This window comes from Panthera tigris, chromosome D4 (genome assembly GCF_018350195.1).
Source record: "Panthera tigris isolate Pti1 chromosome D4, P.tigris_Pti1_mat1.1, whole genome shotgun sequence".
In the NCBI taxonomy this organism is placed as follows: Eukaryota; Metazoa; Chordata; class Mammalia; order Carnivora; family Felidae; genus Panthera; species Panthera tigris.
Window position 1 is genome coordinate 45964225 of NC_056672.1, and position 26901 is coordinate 45991125.

Below are 26901 nucleotides of genomic sequence, written 5' to 3' on the forward strand. Positions count from 1 at the left end.
TCATGGCGATTTTCCCGGAGATGAGTCTTGGAGGACAAATGGTATTTAGCTAGGTCCTCCCAGTTAGGGTCAAGTGTATTCCAGGCGAGAGAGGACAACATGTACAAGAGCACAAAGTTTTGAAAGAATGCTACATTTTTGAGGAAGAGTCAATAGTTGGGCCTGTCTAGAGCGTGCAAAGAAATGAAGCCAGGAAAGGGAAGGGTCTTGTAACACTGACATTTGTAACACTGAGTTATTTGGGCTTCATCCTGTAGCAATGGGAAGCCATAAATGATTTTTAGCAGAGAAATAAATGAAAAGATTAAACTTAGAGCTTAGAAAAATTATTCTGACAGGAGAGTATGAATTGAGAAGGGGCCAGGGTCAATGTCTGATGCTAAACAATGTTGTAATATATTTTATTATTTACATGTTTGTGTATATATATATGCACTTGTTAACATTATGGGTTTTTTTCCCCGAAACTGAGATGTATCTTACAATCAATTTTATGTCATAATTTAATTGGCAGCATTTTTTTCTCTCTTAATGGTCCCCAAATACCAGTGTGTTTTATAACTGATGGCATCTCAAAATAAGTAAAATACAGTGGGTCCAAGCAAAGTGGGACAGTAAAGACGGAAAAGATTTGAGTAATATTTAGATTCATATGTTTAGATTCTGAAATTTAGATTATTGATTATTAAGTAAAAAAAAAGAAATGTGTAGAACACTATGTATAATATGCTGCAAGCTGTGGGAAAGAGTGTGTGTGTGTGTGTGTGTGTGTGTGTGTGTCTGTGTGTGTGTGGGTCTGTGTGTGTGTGGGTCTGTGTGTGTGTGGGTCTGTGTGTGTGTATGTGTCTGTGTTGGGGGTAGAATGCACATACATATATATTTCTAGAGATGCGTAAAATATTTCTAGAAAGACACACAAGAAACAAATAACAATGATTGCTTCCAAGAAAGGGCATTTGGGGGCTGAGGGAAAATAGTGGGAGAAAATTTTTTCTTTGTGTTCTATTTTGTACATGTTATATTTTGAACTATGTAGAATGAGGGGTGCCTGGGTGGCTCAGTCGGTTAAGTGTCGGACTCTTGATTTCAGCTCAGGTCGTGATTATGTTCATGGGCTCAAGCCCTGAGTTGGGCTCTGTGCTGACTGTGTGGAGCCTACTTGGGATTCTCTCTCTCTCTCTCTCTCTCTCTCTCTCTCTCCCTCCCCACCCCCCCTGCCCTTCCCCTGCTCACACACACGCTCTCTCTCTTTCAAAATAAATAAATAAACTTAAAAAAAGAAATACGTAAAATGATAAAAATGGGGCTCTGGGTGGCTCAGTCAGTTAAGCGTCTGACTTTTGATTTCGCCTCAGGTCCTGATCTCATGACTGGTGGGTTTGAGCCCCGCATTGGGCTCTGTCCTGACAGTGTGGAGCTTGCTTGGGATTCTCCCTCTCCCTCTCTCTCTGCCCCCTCCCTGGCTTGCACTTTCTCTCTCTCTCTCAAAATAAATAAATAAACTAATACAAAAATGATAAAAAAAGAAGAGGTGTTTGGTAGGAATTATTGACAAATTTGTTTGCAGATTCATTGTAGGATAAAAGAGAAAATTTTTAGATGTCAGGTTTTAGTCTTTTAATGATTCTCTAAGTTTTTAAAACAGATTTATTGAAATTTAACTCACACACCATAAATTCACCCATTTTAAGTGCACAATCTGGTGACTTCTAATAAACTTCTAATAAACTTACTGAGCTGTGTAATCATAACTACAATATTTTTAGAACATTTTCATCATCCCAATAAGATACCCCATTCCCGTTATTCCTGTCCTCACCCCAGGCACAGGCAACCACTAGTCAACTGTCTATTTTTATGACTATCTTTTTTGGACAATTCATATAAATAAAATCATATAATATGTGGTGTTTTGTGTCTGTTTTTTTTACTTAGTATAGTGTTTCATATATATGTATTCATATATATATATCAGCATTTCATTCTTTTTTATGGTTGAATAACATGCTATTGCATGGACATACAACATTTTGTGTATACATTCACCAGTTAATGGACATTTCAGCTGTTTCCACTTTTTGACTATTATTAATAATGCTGTTAGGAGCATCATGTTCAAGTCTTTATGTAGAAGCATTTTTTCATTTCTCCTTAGGAGACATCTAGGACGAGAATTGCTATGTTGTATGGAAATTAATATTTAACTCTACATGAAACTGTCAAACTGTTTCCCAAAGTAGCTACATCTCTGTATATCCTTATCAACAAGGAATTAAGAAGGGTTCCTGCCTCTCCTTATCCTTACCAACACTTTTCATTGTCTTGGTGACAGATTTGATCCTAGTGGGTCGAGGTGGTACCTTATTATGGGTTTGATGTGCCTTTCACTAATGACTCGTGATGTTCAACACATTTTCATGTGCTTATAAACTGTTTATACATCTTCTTTGGTGAAATGCCTATTTAAATCTTCTTCCCATTTTAAAATTGGGTTGTCTTCTTATTGAGTTGTTAGAATTCTTTGCATCCTTCACTTTAATTTGACTAAGGAAAATTCTCCACCAGTAGGGAAACTCATTTCTCTTTCTATTTCTGAAAATCTTTTAAATTTTTTAAAGGGACCCTTCAAAAGTCTGTCCTATTTATTTTTAGAATATTTCCATAAGAACATAGGGATCAATTATGAATATTGATTATATACAACTTTCTTTCCTAATTACAGACTCAACCAAGAGTTATAATATAAATATTTTCTTAAGTTTATTTATTTATTTTGAGAGAGAGAAAACATGAATGGGGGAGGGGCAGAGAGAGATACTCTCAAACAGGCTTCACTTAGCACAGAGCCCAACGGGGCACGAACCCACGATCTCACGACAGTGAGATCACTACCTGAGTCGATATCAAGAGTTGATGCTTCACCTACTAAGTCACCCAAGTGCCCCTACAATATCAATCTTTGTCTCGCATTCATTTTTGTGGTAATTTCAAAGCTCATGACTATCTTCCTAATCACCTTTATGGACAGACTGAAAAATTCAATCTAGTTGAACCATGGCTTACTTTATAGTGCTCTGTAGGACACCTACTGTCTGAATTGGGAAATGGGTAGCTCTAGAGATTCAACAAATGATCAAAGAAATAGCAACATTTAATAAAGTAAATACAGAGGCTGTGTCAATATCAAGTTATGTCTGAGTTTTATATCTTCAGTTTTATCTGACCTAAATACCAATCCTTTTAGTAAAAATATATTTTAATATTATGGGATAAAATAAGCAGATAAAAATGGCCTTTGAATTTTACTTGTCCCTAGTGAATAATTTTATTTTATTTTTCCTTCTAAAGTAATCACTCATACTGCAGGGTACCTATCTGTAATCCTCTTCAAGACACACATGCAAACACACACACACACACACACACACACACGCGCGCGCGCGCGCACACACGACTTCTAGATTCTAAGTGGTCAGAGTCCAAATTAAGTTACCATACAGAAACTAAGACACAAGGCCTAGAAGGCCTAAAAGGAGGAAGGAGATATACTATCTTAGGGTTCAACAGAATATTTCTCTCTGCCTACACCAACGATGGGAAAGATTTTGAATGTAAGTGGTGTGGGTTGGCAGACGAGGTTGAGTAGGAGAAAAACAAGGCCCTGGTCTTAGTTTTATCATGAACTATTGGTAGCACATACTTTAAATACTGTTGTAAGAGTCAAAGTGCTCCCTGCAACTGGCCACTTGTGGTCATACTTCAGTCCTCAAACATACTTGGTTGGGCCTGCAGAGTGCAGTTTGCCTATTTGGTTTGTGAACCAACACTTAAAATGTAGGAGATTTATGGGTGCCTGAGTAGCTCAATCAGTTGAATACCCAACTCTTGGTCTCAGCTCAGGTCATAAAAATCTCACAGTTTGTGAGATTGAGGCCTATATCGGACTCTGCGCTAACAGCTCAGAGCCTGCTTGGGACTCTCTCTCCCTCTCTCTCTGCCCCTCCTCTGCTCATGCTCTCTCTCTCTCTCTCTCTCTCAAAATAAATAAATGAACTTAAAAAAAAATCTCTCTCTCCCTCTTCCTCTTCCCTTTCCCTGCTCATGCTCTGGATCACTCTCTCTCTCAAAAAAAAAAAACAAAAACAAAAGATTTAAAATAAAAATCCAATAAAAATGGGAAGATGTGGCCATGCTGGGCTCATGTTTTCATATGGTAACAATTAGGTGGGTCTGGGTTATAGATACTACTTTTGGCTAGGACATTTGTTCTCACTTTTGCTAAAGACCACTTGTACTTCCTGTTGTTTCCCTGCCTTGAGATGATCAATTTTAGTTAATGAAAAATTATATGAGATGCTAAAACCACGATTTCCGTATCTGGACTGCTTGCTCATTTCATTGCTTGTATGATTCCTATAAGGTATTTGAGTTTATAACTGTATTTGTTTTCTATGGCTGCTATAACTAAGTACCCAACAGAAAGGTCTTCACAATTCTGGAGGTAGGAAATCCAAAATCAAAACATTGGCAAGAGCTGTGCTCCCCACAGAGGCTCTAGAGGAGGACCCATTCCTCACCTCTTCTGGCTTTTGGTGGCTTCAGGAGTTTCTTAGCTTGTGACTGTATCACTCCACTTCTCCCTCCATCTTTATATGGCTTTGTCCTCTTCCCCAGGCCCCCTCCATGTCTCTCCTCTGGGTGTTTCTTATAAGGATATTTTCCATTGGATTCAGGGCCCACTTGTATCATCCAGAATGATCTCATCTCCAGATCTTTAACTTTTTCCAAATAAGGTCATATTCCCAGGTTCTAGGCATTAGGCATGGACATGTCTTTTTAGGGGCCACAATTTAGTTCACTGCAATAAGCAAACTGGAGAATCCTGGAGGACATTTAAATGGAATGGGGAGTTGAGGCTGGTGCCATCCTTCAGGTTAAAGAAGTGGAATGAGGGTGAGATCACAGAGAATGATTTTGCCTCAAATATCAGTGCATCAAGGGAATCAAACAGCCTTAAGCCCTGGGATCCCCGGTATCAAACAGCCTTAAGCTCTGGGATCCCCACGCTTTTTCAAGTTGAATTAGGACAGACTTAGTTGCTGTGACCCATCAATTTCACCTTGGCTTAACTATACTGGTTTAATTGACCTTGGCCACAATTACTTTAAGTATGCAATGTACTGTCTGCTTACTGCTTTCAGTTGCCTAAAACCACGAGAGCCATCTAAAAACACCAAATATGAACATGTTAATTAACTTAGAACCAAGACTTTTTTCTCTGTTAAGTGGGGAGATGGTGGGACAGGAGATGTAAAACTAGGTCACATATAAAACTAGGTACTCAGGAGCTGGGACTAGTTACTGTGGGGCAGACAGCTCTGCTGGGTCCCATGGGCATCATCAAGAAACTGATCCTTTCCGAAAGCTCTTTGTTGTCTAATTTCATGCGAACATAGACTGGTAGGGTAGAAAGGACCTCGGGGATATCCCAGCTAGGCTAGAACTAGATCTGAGGCTTCAGTTGGGAAAGTCAGAAATGTGGGGGAGATTGAAACAGATCAAATACCAGGAGTACAAGCAACGCATAATCCATTTAGAATCTAGAAATTTTGCTAGTGCTTGTTTGCAAGATTCTTTCTGTATTGTTTTCTTTCTAGGGAAGATAAGTGTGTGTGTGTGTGTGTGTGTGTGTGTGTGTGTGTGTGTGTTGGAAAGGGGCACCCAGAAAACCATACCCAGGCCCCCAAATATACCCATTCCCCCAAATATCCAAACCTTCCTCGGGCAATTATATTGGTATCCCCAGAGACACATAGCTGGAAACGTTTCTTGTTCCCCCGCAGAGATCTGGTGGGGATTTTCTTTGCTGGAGCATAGTAACCAGGGCAGCGAGAAACCCAACCAGGAGGCTAGTCAGAAGCTAACCCAAACAGCTTTGCTTAATTCTGGGCTACTCCTGGGGGCTGGGTGGGGGGGTGGCTGGCAAAGAGAAGTGTCTGACATTCTTGTGTGCTGACATCAAGCTGCAAAGCTGCTGCCCTCTGGTGAGTCAACAGCAAAAGGCCCACATCGTTCGAGAGCAGCTGCCCAATCAGAGAATGTGGTGCCACGCCTCAGAAATCTTTCTAACTCTCAGCATTCTGCAGCCTTCAGACAACTCCTTTCAGAGAAGAATGCAGAAATGATTTAACTTACAAAAAGCATAGAATCTACAATAATAACAACAGTAAGACAAAGTCCATATTTGCTTTTAAAGCAATTTATGACTATAGACAGCCAACACCCGGAATTTTACTCATTTAATAAATATTTAAACTTTTACTTTTATGCTGAGGCTGGAGGTGTCCCACTGGTGCATTGGGGTTTTCTGGATCTTGAAATTAAGGCGTACTAGAATGACATTGGTACTTGGGGAAGGCATAGACTTGCAACGGCAGTTATTGGAGCTCAGCCAACGTATCCGTAGCTTGTTAGCTGTTATAATGAGAATTTCATGTATATACATATATGTAAATTCTACGGTGAAAATGAAAATTAAGTGAAAATTAAGTGTAGGTTTCTCACCTTATTAATGAAAGTTATGCTGCTGTTTAATAATTTCTCTCAATTTCTTTAGATTGAGCAGAAATCAGTGGGGAAATATCACGCATGAGGCAAGAGGCGCATTATTTGCTAAGTGCAGCATAAACCTGCTTTCAGGAAAGAGCAGAGTCCCTTTTACAGCATCACCACCATATGGCGTTGCCATATCGTGGAGTCCGTAAAGGAGACTGACGTTGTAAAAGATTAACTGGGTTTTACTTGGCAAGGTCAGGCGTCTTGATGGCAGGCTATAAAATAGTTAGACGAGGAAAGAGAATCTGCATTTGGAGGCCATCTCACATTTTGGCACTGGTTTTCCTTATAGTCCTGGCATCTGGTTTGGAGTGTCAGAAGCAAAAAGGTTGTCCTGGCCAAGTGAGGATGCTCCCTTGGCTTTGGGTGTGTGGAAGTCTCAGAAGTAATGGCTGGAACTGCTTCCCACAGGAGTGGAGATCTCTGTCATTTTACCCTCTTACACACTAGATCTGAGGAGTTGAAAGGAGGCTAGAGCACACAAACCTGTTCACCTTCCTTTGTTTGTTTCTTTGTTCATTCATTTGTTTATATATTTAACAAAAATGTTTTTTGCATATCTTAGGTGCCAGGCATTGAGGGCACACTGTTCTTGTTCAGAAGAGGAAACAAACAAAAACATAGATAATTGCAATGCAATATAATTAGTGCTCTAATTACAGCAACATGTATTGAACTTTTTTGTTTAAGTTTATTTAGTTTTGAGAGAGAGAGAAAACACGAGTGGGGAAGGGACAGAGAGAGAGGGAGAAGGAGAATCCCAAGCTCCACAGTGTGGAGCCTGACGGGGGGCTTGAACCCATGAACCGTGAGATCATGACCCGAGCTGAAGTCAGACGCTTAACTGACTGAGCCACCCAGGCGCCCTGTATATTGAACTCTTATTAAATAGCAGGAACTTTGCTGGGAGCTACAAATGAATCGCTATAATACCAAAATAGGGTTTTGTTATTATTCCCTTTTGTAGGCACAGGGGTTTTGGAGACATTAAGTCCTGCAGGTTGGAAGCGGTGAACAAAAAAAGTTTAAGTCTAGACATTTTGACTAGCAGTTGGGGTCCTTAACCACTCACTTCCAAATTTGGGAAAGATGACTAAAATGACAATACCTACAATGACTCTTGAAAGCCAAGTAACTCTTTAAATGAGGGTGTGTGTGCGCTGGCTGAGGCATCCTGGGCTGGTAGTGATTTGTAGGCAGAAGCAATTGCTCCCGTGAAGAGGGCCATGAGAGGTGTGTTTGTCAGGGGAAATGAAAGTGATTAAATAGTGTCGGAGGTTTGTGTGGGTGATCTGGTTTTCTATTAGTGTGTGACAAAACACTCCAAAACTTAGTGGCTTCAATCATCATGATCACTGATTTAGTTCACAAATCTGCAATTGGGGCAGGGCTTGGGGAAGACGACTCCTTTCCATTCTGTGCAGTGACTGCTGGAGGTGCTCGAAAGATGGCTGATGGCTGGGGCTCCCCAAGCATTTCTATCTTTATGTGATCTCTTCTCATGGTCTCTCAAGCATGGCAGCTTCAGGTAGTTGAACTTCTGAATGGCAGCTTAGGCCTCCAAAGGTGCATGCTCTAAAAGAGATTGCCAGACAGAAACTTCATTTCCTTTTTTTTTTTTTTAATGTTTTTTTATTTATTTTTGAGAAAGAGAGAGAGATAGAGTATGAGTCGGGAGGGACAGAGAGAGAGGGAGACACAGAATCTGAAGCAGGCTCCAGGCTCTGATCTGTCAGCACAGAGCCCAACATGAGGCTCAAACCCATGAACCATAAGATCACAACCTCAACTGAAGTCGGAGGCTTAGCAGACTGAACCGCCCGGTGCCCTGGCTTCATTTCCTTTTATGACCTAGACTTGAAAATCACATAGCTTAACTTGTGCCAGACTCAGCGGAGGCAACCAAAGGGTGCTGCCCCGGTTCAAGGAGAGATGACATAGATTCCACCTTTTGATGGAGAAGTGGTGAGGTTCTGGAAAAGCATGCAGGGCCAGAAAATTGTTTCAGCAACTTTAGGGGAAATAAGGTGGGATAAATGCAGCAGAAAGTAGTCATTAAAAAAACAGATTTGGAGTGTGATGGACTTTGATTTCATCTATGGACTCCACCACTTAGTAGCTGGGTTACTTTGGCCAAGTTGCTTAACTTGTTTTTAAAGTTTATTTATTTATTTTGAGAGTAAGCAGGGGAGGGGCAGAGAGCGAGGGAGACAGAGAATCCCAAGCAGGCTCTGTGCTGACAGCGGGGGGGTGGGGGTGGGGTGGGGGGGGGCTGGAACTCACGAACTATGAGATCATGACCTGAGCCGAAACTGAGTTGGACCCTTAACTGACTAAGCTGCCCAGGGGCCCTGCTTAACTTTTTTGAGTCTCAGTTTCCTTCTCTGTAAAATGAGGATGCCAGTACTTATCTCATGGAGTTGTGAATGATTAAAGAACATATGTAAATCCCTTGGCTTTGGGGGCTGGCACAAAGTGGGTCCTTCAGATACAAAACCTGGGATTACAGATCGGCCAGTAACAAGATAGATAGCTGGAGAGGAGGAAGGGCCAACGTGGGGAGGGCTTTTGTAGCGAATAGTAAGTTGGTAAAATAATAATAGCAATGATAGTCAAGTGACTGAACACTAGGCAGTGCTAAGGTCTTTAAAAAAATTTATTTTAACATTTATTTTTGAGAGACAGAGTGAGTGGGAGAGGGGCAGAGAGCGAGAGAGACACAGAATCCAAAGCAGGCTCCAGGCTCTGAGCTGTCAGCACAGAGCCCTATGTGGGGCTTGAACTCACCAACTGTGAGATCATGACCTGAGCCGAGGTCAGAGGCTTAACGGACTGAGCCACTCAGGCGCCCCAAGTTCAGCAGCGCAAAGGTTTTTAAAAGGAGTGTCTCATTGATCTTCACAACAAACCTATGAAGAATGACTATTGTTACCCTATTTTATAGATGATGAAACTGAGGATCAAAGAGTTTAAGAAAATTTCCCAGATTGGCAAATAGCAAAGACAGGATATGAACCAAGGTAATTGTTTTGACAGGGCCTGTATAGGAGGACAGTTCGGATTTTGGCTACTTGGAGCCACTGAAGAATTTTTAAACTGGGCAGTCCTCTGGTTAAACCTGCTCTTTAAAAAGCAGGCTGGTTTATGGATCAGGGTCTCCAATCAGGTGAGAAATATGGAGATTTCTGATATATTGCAGACACACGTAGTGTGGGAAAGGTGGAGGAGGTCCTAAGAAGTGAGTGGCAGTCATTCTTGATTCCTGATTGGATGTGGAGAGAAAGGGAGGGAATTGCTGTAGCTGTTAGTCAGCTTGGGCGCAGGCACTGGCCTGTGCACAATTACTCAGGGCTCCAAGTGGAGAAAGAAAACAACCCCAGGGTGTCTTCTAACTTAACGCATATTTCCTAAGTCCTTGCGCTCTCAGTCTAGACTAAAAACAAACAACACAGACTCCTCTTGAAGCTCTCAGATCTCTTACCTTGCTATTCTAGCTTTCAAATTCCGGGCCGCCCTTCCTTTCCCACACCCCAAGCCCTCGTACTGGGGATTACAATGATCGTTTTTGTGTACCAGGCGATTGTTCCTTCCACATCAGGGGCCTTGGGAGGATGACCAAAGGCTGCTTTCTGCTGTCCTTGCTTCCTTCATCCAGTGCTGGAGCTACACATGCAATTTACTGGTTCTCGTAGGATGACTGACTGGGGCAATGATACGGTCTTCAGGCAGCGGGGGGTAGGACGGGCGAGGGGTTGGTCTCCGTCGGAGGTCCTTATTGATTGTGTCATGTAGTTTCATGGTGAAGTTCCTTTGGAGGGACGATATGTGCTTTAAAGGACAGAGAAAGGATATGTGTCATTGGATACAGCATTCCATATCTCTGATAAGGGACTTTAATCTATTGCTGGGTCAAAATCTGAGGCACAAACTGGCCCTTGATAGGAAAGTTACCTAAAACAAGCAATAAACCAACACACAACCCCAAAACCTAGTTTTTCTGACGATGAAAATATTTTTTCAAATTATTTTATTTAAACTGGAATAATTTCTGAGATGAAAACAATTGGGGCACCTTGGTGGCTCAGTTTGTTGTGTCCAACTCTCCGTTTCAGCTCAGGGCATGATCTCAGTTTGTGGGTTCAAGCCCTGTGTCTGGCTCTGTGCTGACAGTGCAGAGCCTGCTTGGCATTCTCTCTCTCCCTCCCTCTCTGCTCCTTCCCCTCTTCTTCTCTTTCTTTCTCTCTCTCTAAAAAAAAAAAAAATGCTGTGACCTTGTCTGATAGACTTATTCATGGTTATCTACTTGTTTGTGCCTTCTGTCTGTTTCTCTCTCTATTTTCCTTATAAAAGGATTAGTTTTTGAAAGGTAACTTTATTCTGATGCTACATTTTGAATAAATTATTGCCTCCCCCAGTGGACTATGGAGGTTGACATTTGATCAACAGCTTTTGTCCACTGACTGCCGTTAGATACAGAGGGTGCCCCATTTAACCCAGTGTTTCAGGCAATATATCACTTGGGAAGAGAGTATTACGCTAATTGTTTGAACACTGTCTATGCACATTGCTTGGTCATTCAATAGCTAGTTGTTAACTTCTCCTTTTGCTGTCAGTCTCTGAAGTTATAAGCTGGTTAAACTATACCAGTGCGTAGAGCCAACTAGATGCTCACACAGTTTGGTCACAGTCCTGGTTTAGGATCTTAGATCTAGCTTTCTTTAATGAACAGAGAGGCTTAAACTTGGCTTTGCGCCCTGAATTACTCCTTTAGAGAAATCATCCACTATGCTTTGATTACAATTCAACTTTTTCATTTGTAAATAACAAAAAAGAGTTATTTTACAATTGAGAAATTTCCTCTAAAATGGGAATTTCCAATGAAACTCATTAAATTGCTGAATGGCAGTGAGTGAATAACTGATGAGGTCATACTTTCTTGTTATGAGCTACTACAAACACTGTGAAGTGGCAACAGATTAGAGTATAAAAATTAGAGAAGGGTCTGGTTCCTTTTTACAGGTCTTTTGCTTGTTAAAAAAACAAACTCCCAAACCACTAAACATCAGACCAAAAAAAAAAAAAAGAAAAAGGCATAGTTTGATAATCTAGGCTACTTTTTCATTAATTAAACCTTGCATTTAGGGGATGACTTTTCTTTTTTCCCAGAAGGAAACTTCTAGCTTGGGACAGCTTCAGCAATTCAACCACATTTTCCAGCATATAAAGCAAATAAGAGGCAATCATTTTTCGGTCGTAAAGATAAGCCAAGGAATGGAAATAGTTTTGCAGGTCACGTCACCTGACAGAAACTTTGGACTGATCCTTTCCTGGTTCAAGAGTTCAGCCATAAGACCTACTTTCCCTATCAGCTGGGCTGAAGATGATAAGATTTTGAAGCAAGCAAAGTTTCTTTATGAGCTCTTATTTAATTGTCTTGTGACAAAAAGGTTGAGAGGAATTGTCCGCATCGAGTTACTTCCGCTTGGTATGTTCTTCTGAATAAATCACTGTCTCCCGTGATCGGACACAGTAAATGGAATTTGATTAAACACTTTGCATTAGATTTCTAGTGCCTAGTACAGAGCCTTTATCCTTTATCCCTGTGAGTACTTATTGAAGAAATAATTGTGAACTTAGCCTTAGATTGGTAACTGGCTAGGGATAAACATGATTTAAGAGAAAAATAAAATAGTTAATAACAAGTATTGTACCGTATGCTCATCAAGTGCATTAGATGCAGATGATAGAGATAAGGGTGAGGTTGCGATAGCAATTTCTCTGAGGGGCGCCTAGGTGACTCAGTCGGTTAAGTCAGTGTTGGACTCTTGATTTTGGCTCACGTCGTGATCTCACAGTTTGGGAGTTCGAGCCCCGCGTCAGGCTTTGCGCTGATAGCTGCAGAGCCTGGTTGGGATTCTGTCTCCCTCTCTCTCTGCCCTGTCCCCCCCCCCCTAATAAATAAACATTAAAAAAAGGAGATTTCTCTGAAATTGCCTATGAAATATTTTCTGCTATGAGAATTAGCTGAGTGTGGCTTCTTCCCAGGAACTTGTCTCCAGTAGAGTTCATTCAGAGGTGCTACTCAAAAAGTAAAGTGGTGAGCCTATATCCTCTGCAAGCTTCAGTGGATTCCAGCTCTTATGCTCCTTTGAAAGGGATGGGGTGCTGGACTGTCCATACCTGATCTCGCTCACTTTTCCTTCTAGTCTCTTCTTCTGTTCTTTTTGGTCTGTGAACACCGATAGCAGGACATTTTCTGCAGCTTCCATCCCAACTTCTGTTCTAGTCCTGACTCTACCACAAAGTCACTGTTGACCTTGAAGAATCCAAATAACCTCTCTCAGCTTTTCCTTCTTCAGTCGTAAAATAAGTGGCTAGATAAAATGATGGTCAGGGTACGTGACTAATTCCACAATTCTCTTATTTTGCGAAGAGACCCCGGTTAGAATAGATCGAAGCCGACACTTGATCCATTGTTTCTTATTTTCTCTACTAAGATGCAGATATTATTTTTTCTTTCATTGTTGGGCTAATTATGTGATATCAGGTAACTAAACACTTTATATTCATTACTTTGTATATCCACCGAGTGTCTGATATTAACCAAGTACGTTCTTGTCTGTGGCTGTGAATCTGAGAATCTCTTCTGGTACTATCACTTAGATGAGTAAAAGTTGAAAACCATCAGGTTTCAATCTCTGATGGGGCTGTGGTTCTAACAGATTTTTCAGGCATCTTGGAACACAGCGGTGTGTACACAGATGAAGACATACTTTTTGGTATTTTCTTCTAAGTGGTACAAATATCTGCATCTCATTATGGCTCTTATCATTTATTGAGAGCTTACTCTATGCTAGACACTATTGCTAAACATCTGTAGTCTTATTTAATTATATAAAATAATAGTAGCTATTGTAATAATTATTTTTGTTTTAAAATTATCATATGTAGGGGCACCTGGGTGGCTCAGTTTGTTGTGTCTGACTCTTGATCTCAGCTCAGGTCTTGGTCTCAGGGTCCTGAGTTCAATCCCCATGTTGGGCCCCATGCTGGGCATGAAGCCTACTTTAAAAATATAAATATATGTATAAAATTGTATGTAAGTGAATTAAATATATATGCATAGAATTAGAAAACAAACATCCTATATGCATGTCTCAGTTTAAGAAATACAGCTTTTTCAGTCCTTAGATGTCCCTGTGTGTCCTCTCCAGTCACATCCCCCTCTTACCTCTGGAAGTAACCACTATCCTAAATTTTGCATAAACCATTACCTGCTTTTCTTTAGTTTTGCCATTTGTGTTTGTATTCCTACGTAATATACATGGTTTAGTTGACTTGTTTTTGAACTTGATGTAACTGGAATCTTATAGTGTGAATTCTTCTAGAACTTACTAGTTTCTCAATATTTTATTTTGAGACTTATTATTGACATGTAGCTGTAGTTTTATTCATGGTTATTGCTGAATAATATGCCATTGGATGATTTTGCTACAATTTCTTCTACCATTGGTAGATGTCTGAGTTGTTACCATTTTATTTATTTTTGCTGTTATGAGTAATGTGGCCTTGGATATTTTTATACTATACAACAAGTGTTTTTCAGAGAAAACAAAATAAAATTTCTCTGTTGTGTGAGTCACATCTCTGTTGGTGACAAGTGACTAAACCCATCTTGAACTAGTTTAGGTGAAATGAGAAACGTTGAACAATCAACCCCCCATGAGAGCTATCAGGATGCAGACGGACTTCCTCAAAAATTGAAATAAGAGGTCAAAATCTCCCTCAAGGATCCCCCTCAAGCTCTTGCTTCCCTCTCTGTTGCCTTTCTTCTCTTTCACCATAGATTGGCTTCTTCTAGATGGCAAGAAACAATGTTGTCAACATTTCCCTAGTTCTACATCAAAAAGATCTCCTACAGGCCTTTGGACCTAATGTAGCGTCAGATATGCAAATGAATAACTTCTGACCCTGCGTATTCTCACCTCCACCCCCACTGTCGTAGCCACTTCTATCATGACTTAGTTATTCTGGGAAAGTTCCCTTTTAAGTATTAAACTCCTCCAACTTCTTCTTTTATGATCTCTCATTACCCTGCTTCTTGGTATTAGATCTTATAATGATCTTAAATGCATTAAAAGGCTTAATTCTCGCTATCCCTCAACTAGTTCCTGCCTGGATCACTTTGTTAGTTCAGGTCGTCTGAGAAGCAGATGCTAAAATGAGATTAGACCTGAAAAGATCTGTTGAGGAAAACCTTGTGAGAGAAAATGGGAGGGAGCTGGAGGTCGCTGGGAGAGCTGTCGACCCCCAGGCAGGACTGATCCCTGTGAAGAAGAGAGGGAGAGAAGATGAGGAAGAAAGACCTTAAGATTTCAATTCTGAGGAAGTTCTGGCAAGGCTAACTGGGAGTCGCATCAGAGGTCTTTCAGGAACGGGCCTGCCCTTAGTAGCCCTGCTGTGCTTAGTCATGGCTGGGAGCAGCCACAGAAAGCACGGCCTCAGAACAAATGTGGTGATGGATCTCAGAGGGCAGCAGCTGGGACCATTGGTCTATTATGCTTCCCACAGTGGCCACCATAATTACTACCCCAGCAATCTTTTTTGGTACATTCATGGGATAACGGTTTTCTTTTTCATGCCTTCAAATGCCAGGCCATTGAAAGGGCTGATTATTCAAATTCATGTGGCATCTCTGACTGAATATATTACATTTATTACATTTTATTTTTTCAAATTTTTTAAATGTTTATTTACTTTTGAGAGAGAGAGAGAGAGACAGAGCATGAGTGGGGGAAGGGGCAGAGAGAGAGGGAGACACAGAATCTGAAACAGGCTCCAGTCTCTGAGCTGTCAGCACAGAGCCCGATGCGGGGCTCGAACTCACAGACCGTGAGATCATGACCTGAGCCGAAGTCGGACGCTCAACCGACTTAGCCACCCAGGCGCCCCTATTACATTTTATTTTTAAATGCTTTTACTAATTAACTCAATTCACCCTCACCATCCTGGTCGCTTCTTTTGTCTTGTTCCTATAAATATTATTATTGTAATTTGTGCCATGATGGCTTGGATCCTGAACCTCCAATCCTCAATGAGCAACCCATAGTAATTATCGATTTCCTAATTGCAGAAATGTATTAGACAAAGGAAATGTCATTGCTAAAACCAAGGTTTGGACCCCAAATGCTTTTATGATTTTTCTCAATGGATCAAATGGACAACTCATCTGAGTCATAAGGACTCCTTTTTCTTGGTGGGTTGAAATTGGACTGAAGAAGATTTACATCATGTTGTTTATGACTTGTTCAGAGTGGTTCCTGCTTGTCCTTTTAAGTGGGAGGGAGAGTGGGGAAGGCATCCGTTGGAGTGACCATATACTATACAAATGGAGAGGGAGCATGAATAATACTGCCAGGACAACATAGTCATAACCAGGATGGTCCTGGGAAAATTGAGTTATATGCTCATTGTAGGTTCTCTCCTCTAGGGAGCAAGGAGAGTTTATACCTCTCACCTTGCCAAGCGCATGGAAAGAAAGAGAGCAGTGAAATGATTTAAAAGAAATGTCTGAAAAAAGAGTGATGCAGAAAGATATAACTTTTAGCCTTGTTTTTCCTTTTCAAAACTTCACACCCCTTATGACTTAAGGCTCACTTAGGTGTCTTTATTCCAGAGCTCTTCCTCACTGGGGTGAAGATGGGGTGAGGGTAGCAAAGGATGGGTAGGGGCTGTTCTCCCTTCAAGGCTCCACTAGAATTATTTCTAGATGATTACCAGCTTGGATCATATGTACTTGGGGATCCTTGGTGGTTTTCCAGGGTGAACAGGACACATCTTCTTGGAGGGCATATTTCTTCCAACAATTTGAGGGGAAATTTCTTTTATGCTAAATCAAACTCAGATATGTGATTATTAGAATGCAAAGTTCATCTGGATTTTATTTTTTATTTTTTATTTTTATTCATTTTTAATTTTTCTTAACGTTTATTTATTTTTGAGACAGAGAGAGACAGAGCATGAATGGGGGAAGGTCAGAGAGAGAGGGAGACACAGAATCTGAAACAGGCTCCAGGCTCTGAGCTGTCAGCACAGAGCCCGACGCGGGGCTCGAACTCACGGACCGCGAGATCATGACCTGAGCTGAAGTCGGACGCTTAACCGACTGAGCCACCCAGGCGCCCCCATCTGGATTTTAAAAACATGTAAAGGGCACCTCTGTGGCTCAGTCGGTTAAGCATCTGACTCTTGATTTCGGCTCAGGTCATGATCTGACGGTTTGTGGATTAGAGCCCCAGGTCTTGGTCCCATGCTGTTAGTCTGGGACTCTCTCTCCCTCTCTCTCTCTGCCCCTCCCCCACGTGTGTGCTCTTGTGCTCTCTCTCTCTCTCTCTCAAAATAAATAAGTAAACATTTTTTGAAAATTAAAAAAATCCACAACATGTGAAACATATATTGTCTTTGGGGGCCATTTTATACTCCTGTTCTAATCCCCCTAAACTATTAGTTATATCTTGTTGGAAAAGTTTGAAAAGAACTACCCAAGAAATTAGGGTGTGTCATCAACATTCTCTTCCTCTCTTTCCAAAATTGGGATGAAATTGGACGTTACCAGCTTTTTAATGTTGTGAGAGCCATCTGATGATGTCATTGTAATTGTTCATTTAGACTGGGTTACCCAATGTGTAATAAGACTCAAGGCAACCAGAGCTCCCTATGATAACGGAAGAGCTTTAAGGAGGTGTGGAGATGAGCCAGGATTTTTCCCTTTAACAGTCTTATTGAGTGCCTCCTATGTATTGAGAGCTGTTCTGGAAACAGTAATAAAGCAGTGAACAAGACAGATAAAGGCCTCCTTCTCCTGGAGTATAACAGACCTGAAGCATTCCAAAAGTGCTTTACCTGCTGGGAAGAAAATAATGCAGGAAAGTGGTTACGACCTGCTTGGTGTGGGAGACATTGATGACTTCTGTGAGGAAGTGACATTTGACCTTAGACCTAAAAAGGAGAGGAAGCAGTCGGAGGAAGATGAGGGAAGTAGCAATGGCAAGTGCAAAGCACCTGAAACAAACTGGCCCTTTTGAGGAACAGAGAGAAAGCCAGTGTGGGAATGAGGAGGAAATCGGTTGGAGAGAAGGTCAGAGAATAGGCCATATGGGGTTCTATAAGTCATGAAAAGGAGTTTGGCTACTATTCTAACTATAGTGAGAAGTTACCAGAGGGTCTTAAGCTGGGAAATGTCAGCATTGTCCAGATTTAACCAAATAGTAAAACCATCTCTTCCTGGATAACTTGTCTAAAAAGGATATTACAGCTATAGATATGCATGGAGATGAACCAAGCATGCAAGAAGGGCCTCGGTGACAACTGACCTCACTTAAACATGAGAGGACAAAATGGTGGCCAGGAGTGTTAAAAGGATTTAGGGATTATGGCTTTTAATAATGAATCAAAGTTCTGGAGCGCCTGGGTGGCTCAGTCGGTTAAGCATCCGACTTCAGCTCAGGTCACGACGTGAGTTCGAGCCCCATGTCGGGCTCTGGGCTGATGGCTCAGAGCCTGGAGCCTGCTTCCGATTCTGTGTCTCCCTCTCTCTCTGCCCCTCCTCCATTCATGCTCTGTCTCTCTCTGTCTCAAAAATAAATAAAGGTTAAAAAAAATTAAAAAAAAATAATGAATCAAAGTTTTAATTTTGTTAAGAAGAAAAATGTTTTTTCTGTTATGTATTCCAGAAGGAATTCCCATTCAAAATAACTGAAAAAAGTCTTGGTTGTGTACAACAATAAGCCTTTTAAGACACATATGGAAAATTCATCTATTTAGAGCTTGATTTTTAAAGACTCAGACTTTATTGTATATAATATGCAATGAGATTTTATTTCTAATTTAACCTACTTGAGTTAAAAAAACACAAGAAGCTTAGGGAATATGAATAACAATTAAAATGGACATTTAAGTGGCTTTAATGTCATGTATTAGCACAGTGTTTTTTTGATATGACCGCCGCTCCACCCCAAACATTGAAATGACAGGGGGTGGGGGTTGGGGGGGACCTCAACCTAGAATGAAAACAGTACAATCATTTTTCCAAGGAAAGAGAAGTGAAATAGGAAAAACAAAAACAAAAATCACCAACACATTTGGAAGGTCATGAAAGGCAAAGAAGAGTGTGCACATCTCAGACCGATTTGCCTCAGCATGTGAATCATTCAACAGGAAAAAACACTGGACTGACTCAGCTTGAGCAGGCTCTTGTTGTCCCTGCTGAGGTCCTCGCTTGGTGTGGCCCCTGCCACTCTCCTCAGACCTTGCTTCCCTCCTCTCTTCTCACTGTAGGGAAACAGGAAGTCATGTTGATTAATAAGACTGCCTGGGATCACACCCAAGGCAATGTCGAATCTTTACCTCTTCTGGGCTTTGGAAGAGGTGCAAAGATCAAGGGCAAGCTTTTGGATAGAGTGAGAGGCAAGGCCAGAACTCTGAAGAATCAACTCACAACTAACATTGACATAGACCCCTAGAGTGACCGATATCTGCCAGAATGAAATCTCATCAGTGTCTCCCGACCCTCTGGGTGAGCTTTTATCCCTTACAACAGTGATCCAACTGGAGCCTCAACAGAAAAGGAGCTTGCCCAAGATCATAGGGTGAGTGGTACTCGGATCTGGACCTTCCAACCCCTAGGGCTGTGCCATCTTCCATTTGTCATGCCTCCTTGATGGTATAACATAGGGAGCATTGCCCCAGGTGGGGTCTCCTAGCTTCCTTGTTACAAGCCATTGCCCCCCTTTGCCTTTCAGTTGTATTTTGTGGCCACATACAATTAGCTCTTATAATGGGATCATCCCACTCCACTGTACTTCACTCCTTCTCAGGGAGAAAGTACTAAAGATTATTGCCATGAGGGGCATAGTAAGCTAAATGGGTGTCACCCAGTCTGAAAAATCTTAGCGATGTCAATAAGCCACTTGAGACAACAAGGCACCTGATATTCTGTCCTCATTCCTTATCAGTCCTTGGCTTTGGGAAGAGGAACTGTCTGGAAGGAGAAGGACCTTTGTGGAGTTAAAAAGAGGAAGAAGAGTTATGAATTCAAGCCTCTGAAACAAATCAGTGACAAGTTGTTCTGTGGGCTGACAGTTTTCTCTTTACCTTTCCTTTCTAACAGCTATTCATCTCATTGTCAGATACTTTGACTAAAAGTCATGGTAAGAATCAAATGTAATCCCTTAAGTACACTCACCATAAGTTAGCTCCAGCCATACCAAAAATTCTCAGAGTAATTCCATCTCAAATGCTGTGTGTGATCAATCTAATAGGTATGTGAAGTGACCCTACAGAGGAAATTCATTTGATCACCGTGGCTTTGGTTTTCTTAGCATACGCAGATCGCGTTCATTTTCATCACACTAACTGCTTGGTACAGGATTGTTTAAATGGATTGGGAAATCTCATGAAAACTATTAAACTAAATGGTTCTGCTTATGGGCATGCACTTGAGTATCTTACCATTTTCCAGAAGCAATCAGAAACTTGCTTTGAAAAAGCATGGGCATTGGAGGTTGGCTGCTGGCGTGTGGATCCTCATGCTACCATTGTTTTGTTCTATGACAATAAGAACACTACAAAACATTTCTGTGCCTCAGTTTCCTCATTAAATATGGTTATAACAACTGTGCCTACCTCACAAGATTACATGTGAGGCCCAAACAGAGTAATATATAGTGTACCCTGCCTGGCATCAGGTAACTGTCTCTTAAAATGACCATGAAGATAATGTGGATGTAGCTTTAAAAAAATTTTTTTTTATTTAGGGTTTATCTATTCATTTAGAGAGAGGGAGACAGCGGGGGAGGGGCAGAGAGAGAGGAAAAGAGAATCACAAGCAGGTTCCACACTGTCAGCGGGGAGCCTGATTTGGGGCTTGAATGAACTCACAGACCTTGAGATCACTACCTGAGCTGAAATCAAGAGTTGGACACTTCACCAACTGAGCCACCCAGGAGCCCCTAATGTAGATGTAGCTTAACATATAATTATAATTTCACCTATTTAAGGCCAAACATTCTAGTTCGGTGGAGTTTGCCAAACACAGTGATATCTTTGGGATCTCAAGACCATGGCTTCGTTGCTCCCTCACTTTCATGCTACTTCCTTTGAATGGGCAAGCAAGTCTGTTGACCAACTGGAGACTTTTCAGCAACAGTTCTGCTGACTTCACTTTCGCGTGCCCTCAGGGCTAGCAGCCATCAAGCCAGGGAGCAATAAAATGTGTTGGTGGGAAATAAACGAGGAAGAACAAGAACAAAAAAAAGTGGCCTGAGCTCATTCAATGACAATATTTATTATATGGAACAATGATCATGGTTTAGACGTGTTTGTTCTCTGTTACACTGTAAATATGGAAGAAATGTCATTGCTCAATAGCTGTCTGGATCGCTTTCGGGGTGGACTTGTGAGGTAGAGCTGTCTCAGGGTGCCTTCAAATTACAGTGACATTTTTGCATTGAGGCTTTCTTGATGAGTGCTGGATTGGGTCAGTCACGAGTGGAAAATATTGCCACCTATAGGCCAGTTGTTACGATAAAATACCTCATCATGTTCTTGGCACCATTTATCGAACAAAACCTTTCAGTGGGCTTAAGGTTGAGCAGAGAAGTTAAAATGGCAACCCAATCCTAGTAGATTGCAAATCTCAGGGAGACAGTGTGGAACTTTAGCATGAGGTCAAGCTTTGAGCTCAGTCAGACTTCCAACCTGATTTCAACTTAGTAACTGTGTGACTTTGGGCACTCGTATTGAGCCTCTATGAGGAAATCATCTCAGAAATACGGGTAGTAAAACCTTCCACGTGGGTTGTTGTGAAGGCTTAATGGGATTGACATTATAATGATCTATATTGTAGATACTCAATAAATATCCTTGCCTTGTTTTATTCGTTGCCTGCCTCTTTCCAGTTTCTTACATGCCATTTGGTAGTCCAGATTTTCAAGGTGAGTTATTTTGCAGATAGCAGATAGCAAGCCAGATACTGGAGAAGGCATAAGCTATTTGAGGACTTTGGATCTTTCTGCTAAATGGAGGCCAGGGCCCAGAGTCAGTATTTAGACTTTCCAGTACATTGGTCAGCTGTTTCAGCAAGTCAGGTATACTGAAAGCATGGGATACTGATGAGTGTTTCCCGGTGAGCTGCTGCATATGGACGTGCTTTGTAAAATGTCAAGGGCTCTAGGATCGTACAGTTGTCACTATCACAGTTGGAAGCATTTAATCCTTTTTCCTTCTCGTTTTACAGGTTAGGGAGTTGAGACCTGGAAAGATGAAAAGTGATTTTCCCGAGCGCCTAGATCATTGTCCTCTTCAGCATCACAGTAGCAAACATTTGCTTGCCTAGTGCCAACTACTGATCTAGGCACTTCCCACGTAATTACTGGTAATCGCGAAATCTTCATAACAACCTCATGAGGCGGTTTCTATTATCCCCATTTTACAGATGAAGAAACAGAAGTAAAGAGAGGACACAGAGCTATTAAGTGATAGGGATTTGAACCCTAGCAGTTGGACTCCAGAGTAGTCATTTTGACAACTATGTATACATATGCACATTAAAGAAAATAAAACTGGGCCCAGATGATGAATACAATTCTCTTTATGTTTGATCCTTCCTTTTTCCACTTCATAAAGCATTTTGATTAGTTTATTAGCTTTTGAGACTGTTCTAAAGGATGCAACAATGCACAGAAAATGTATTGGTTGCATAAAAAAAAAAAGGAAATAACTGCCAAAGTCAACCAAAAGAATCTAAAGGTAGCTTTGAGACAGTCTCCTATGAGGTTGATGATGGCAGAGGTGAAAAGTGGGTAGTGGTTTGTTCCAAAAGAAATACAAGACATATCTTTTACAGCCTAGATGAGGAGACCTATGAAAACAGAATAAAGTTCAGTAGAAGTTGGGGGAGAGAGAGGAGTTTACACTGACAGGGTAAGGGTTTCAGGTGAGAGATGGAACTGAAGGAGGCCTCAGGGGTGTGAGAAGCTAGAGTTGGCAGATGCTATGGTGAGGACGACCAAGGACCCACAAATAACGTCGGAGGAGAAATAGACAAAGAAAAACAAAAACACCAAGGCTACTCAGATTGGAGAAGAAAAGAGCTGGAGAGATATGAAAGCTCACTTTCAATATTTTAGGGTTGTCATATGGCAAAGGGATTAGATTTATATGTGTTGTTCTAGAAGACCGCAGGAGGGCAAATGTATGCAGGTAGAGGGAGGAAGATCTAAAACCAAAATGGGGAGGACCTCTCAATATCAGATACAATGCCAGCATTTCAGCAGCCACAACAGAAGGGATTACTTTCACGATTATGTGGCTCTTGGTCACTGCAAAGACATGTATAAGCAGAGGCTGCATTACTGGTAATCTTGTAAAGGGAAGCAAAACACACAGCACAACAATAAATATTATACTATGTTCCCACATCATAAAACTTATGTATGTAACATATGCAGACGAAAATACACCAAACTCATAAACACTTGCCTTATATAGTCATGTTTTTTTTCAGTTTTTAAGGAATATATATTAAATAATTTAGGACAGCCTATAATAGTTTCTTTTTTATTTGGAAAGACTTAGGAAGTTTAATGACATTTTCTGAGGCCACAACTAAAAGCCAAGAATTGAATCCATCTCAAGTCCAGTCTTTATTTCTGGAAACCAGAATCCCACTTTTTAGAGAATTAAGAAGAGAATGAGTAAACATAACGTGGAGGTTGTGGGCACAGAATACGAAATTGTAGATTAGGAGCTTTTCAAGTAGCAAGCAGCAGATTTGAGGAGTGAGACTCGCAAGTGACAAAGGGCACCGTTGAGTCCGTTGGAGCTGGATGGTGACAAAGCAGGGTTATTGGGGATGGATGCCACACCTTGGCAAGTGGCAGATGTGGTATCGAGATAAAGTTGCTGCCTGTCTCTTTAAAAGCCCTTTGTAATTGACAAAAATGCCCCCAAACCAATATTAAGCTTTTTTCTATGGTTGAAGCTGTTTCGATTTTTTAGTAACTTCTTACCCTTTTACAGGATTGGTTCCTTTGCCATGAAATTTCCTTTTTTTATTTTCCTGTGTAAGCTAGAAGTCATGTTTGGGAATAGATCCTGTGGTCCTGGCTACTTGAGAGTGGAATGGAGTCTAGCCACGTTTAGGGCCAGAAGTGGTCTTCGCTGAGTTAGAACCTGATAACATTATTTATACAAGTGTAGTCTGCCTCCAAGATAGAGGGAGGTGTTTTATGACCACAGGCTTTATGAATTGTAGCTATAAAATAATCAATCTTTTAAAGCAAACATAGCATAATGTGTATATCCAAATGTGAATTGTCCTTCAGAGCTGTGACCCTTGGAAACTTCATACCTACTGGTATAAAACATATTTAAACCTACCAGTGGAAACATCTTTCAGAGCCAATTTATTACACACACACACACACACACACACACACACACACACACACACACATTATTTTACAGTATATTTTGGGGGCACCTGTGTGGCTCAGTTGGTTGAACACACGACTCTTGATTTCAGTTCAGGTCATGATCTCACGGTTCGTGGGGCTCTGTGTTGAGTGTGGAGCCTGCCTGGGATTCTCTCTCCCCCTCTCTCTGCCCCCTCCCCCACTTGCACTCTCTCAAAATAAATAAACAAACATTAAAAAAAATAGAGTACACTTTATTTTTAACAGAAAATATTTTATCTCGCTTGATAACCAATTTTATTTCCCAGAGGGACTGGCTATGAATACCTCTTGGCTATTGGAAAAATCAAATCTGTCATTAAAAGACAGAGCGTTTACCATGGATGAGATAGAAATGTAACAGGGTTATGCTGACTTTGAAGACCCTACACAGAACTGCAAAGTATTTGAAATACATTGAATGCAATACATTGACTGAATGATTTGCTCATTATTTGCCAGTTGCTGGAGAGAGGTTGGAGCTATGGCTGCTGGACTAAGTTGAGAGATACCACGAAAGAGAAGAGGATCCCGAGAGATGTTGCAAGTTCTGACAGGTAGCAGCTTCACCTATGGGGAGACGGGCTGGGTGAGTCAGGAAGGACGCCCTCAGGATGTGGATCATCGCTGGTACTCTCATTGTTCTTTTTCCGTATTCTTCACTATTCTTATTATCATTTTACTTAGGTTCAATGTAATTTTGTAAGGCTAACTCAAACCACCATGTAATTCTTAAAGGGGATTTTGATACGGTTTCCAAGCAGTGTTGCACAGGTTTCTCATGTTCCCTGCCCTCATTACTTTACAATCTGATTTGAAGTCATTGCCCATCCTGGAGTTTCAGCAGACCAACTGGGCTCCAGGTACAGAGAAAAGGGCAATCTTTAGGTAGCAAAGGGCTTCCCTGTCTAGTTTCTGGCTCAGAGAAGCACAAATATCCACTTTTCATGTGTATCAGATCCAGAATCATCTGTAAGAGCTGGGCTGACTTCAGGAGCAGATGATTTTTCCCTTTCATCTCTAACAAATAATGGTGCTTAGAGCAATGCGTGTTTACCGGTAACAAATTCCACCAATGGGTGTGGTTGAAAAGTTGAGTGCTGTGGACCGAGTGGCTTCAGCTATTGTCTACAGCATTTCCTCCCTTGTCTGGGAGGTTCTGGCTCCTCCGGCAAGGGCAGTTGCAGGCCCAAATAAATGTCTGGGTTTTCTTACTCAAGGATGAGGAGGTGAGGGCGGCGGGGCAGTGGGGGCGGCGGTGGAGCAGGCTTTCTGGCAGGGATTCCACTAGGGGCTAAGTCTATCTTTAAAACAAAGTAAACTGGGGCCACCCGTCTCAGCAGCTAAATGATTTCCTGGTTGATAGAAGGTGAGGACAAGATGAATGGCTCTGGGAAAAGAAACTGTGAGGAGAGAAAGGAAGAAGAAAAATGAGGGAAGCATTGAGGAAGACTTATGAGCCAGAAGAAACGTAAAGGTAGACGATTTGCTTTTTCAGTTTGGAGCGGAGACAGGAAGATAATCCCTTTGTCCTCAAATAGTAAAAGTCCTGGGGTCTGTTCTTCCCTGGGAGTCCCTGGCGATGATACTGAGCCCCTAGGGAAAGACAGCCAGCTTGCCTGAGGTTTCCAAGTCCCGTCTTGTGGTGAGAGGCTGAAGACTGTCAGGGCCAGAATCAATACCTGTCGTGTACACATCAGAGGTGGTGCCCTCAGATAGGATTAGGCTGTCTGGCCATCGTTTGTCATGGGTGTTTCTCTGCAAATGTTGTATGGTTATCAGTCCAGTTCACCTGATTTTTTTCTTTCTTTTTTTAAAACAAAACTGCAGGCCATCTTTGAGAAGACCTCAGCCTAAACGGTGGAAATACATAGATTCATTTGTGCCTTGAATTCACACGTAGCAAAAACAGCACACACCAGCAGCGGCTTGTCCTCTGTCCCCATCCATTAGGATTATGATAAATGAGGTCGGAGGAAGGCTGGGTCTGGGTGGTTCCATTTGTGTGTTGGTTTCTTCCTGTCCTCTGGGTTTTGGGTCACCTGCTGCTCTGTGTCAGTAGCAGAGTACTGGGTCACATCCAGCACTGTCTAGGTTTTATGGGTCACTCTCTTGAATGAAAGCTTGATTTTCCACAGAAGAGAATGCTGTCTCCGGCAATTGTTCAAAATGTAGCATCTCAAATGTAGACCCTTCAACTGTGTTTACATGCCTTGTGCAGGCTCTTTCTTTTCTTAGCTTTCAATTCTTCAGATATGGAATATGCTGGAGATGTGACTCCTTTGTTGTTCAAGGGTGATTTGCATATCGTCTTGACTGATGTGCGTGCACAACTTGCCTGTGACCGGGGCTGTGGTGGCAAGGGCTGTAGAGACATCTGTGACTTTTGATGGAAGGAAGCAGTTTCTTACTGAGAGTCACCGACTCCTTAACTCCCTCTAGTCTGTCTGTGAGTTCCATGTTGCCTTCATGACTGCTCAGCTCAGCTGAATACTGTCCTCTTGCTATTTTAATTAAGATTTTGTTGTTTTTTGAAACCCTATAAATGTGTAATCTCTGTGTCTCTGTCTCTCTCTCTCACATACACATGTAACAGTGAATGACTCATAAATATGAAAAGTAAAATTTTGAATTTTAACTCTGGAAAATCAACCTGATTGATAAAGTACTGATATAATATTTCCAAAGTGGAAATTCATGAAGAAAATAGATTCTTAGGCACTTAGTAATACCAGGAACATTTTACCAGCATTGTCTCATTTAACTTCTAACA

At 41.4% G+C, this 26901-nt stretch overlaps 1 long non-coding RNA gene across 2 annotated transcripts in view; it reads left to right on the top strand.

The window, feature by feature from the left end:
* LOC102959087 overlaps positions 1–24858 on the top strand; it is a 93837-nt gene extending 68979 nt beyond the window's left edge. For both annotated transcript variants that reach the window (XR_006210856.1, XR_006210857.1), the window contains 2 exons: positions 21911–22048; positions 24591–24858. This is a non-coding gene — a long non-coding RNA (uncharacterized LOC102959087). The remainder of the gene's footprint in view (positions 1–21910; positions 22049–24590) is intronic.
* The last annotated feature ends 2043 nt before the right edge of the window (positions 24859–26901 follow it).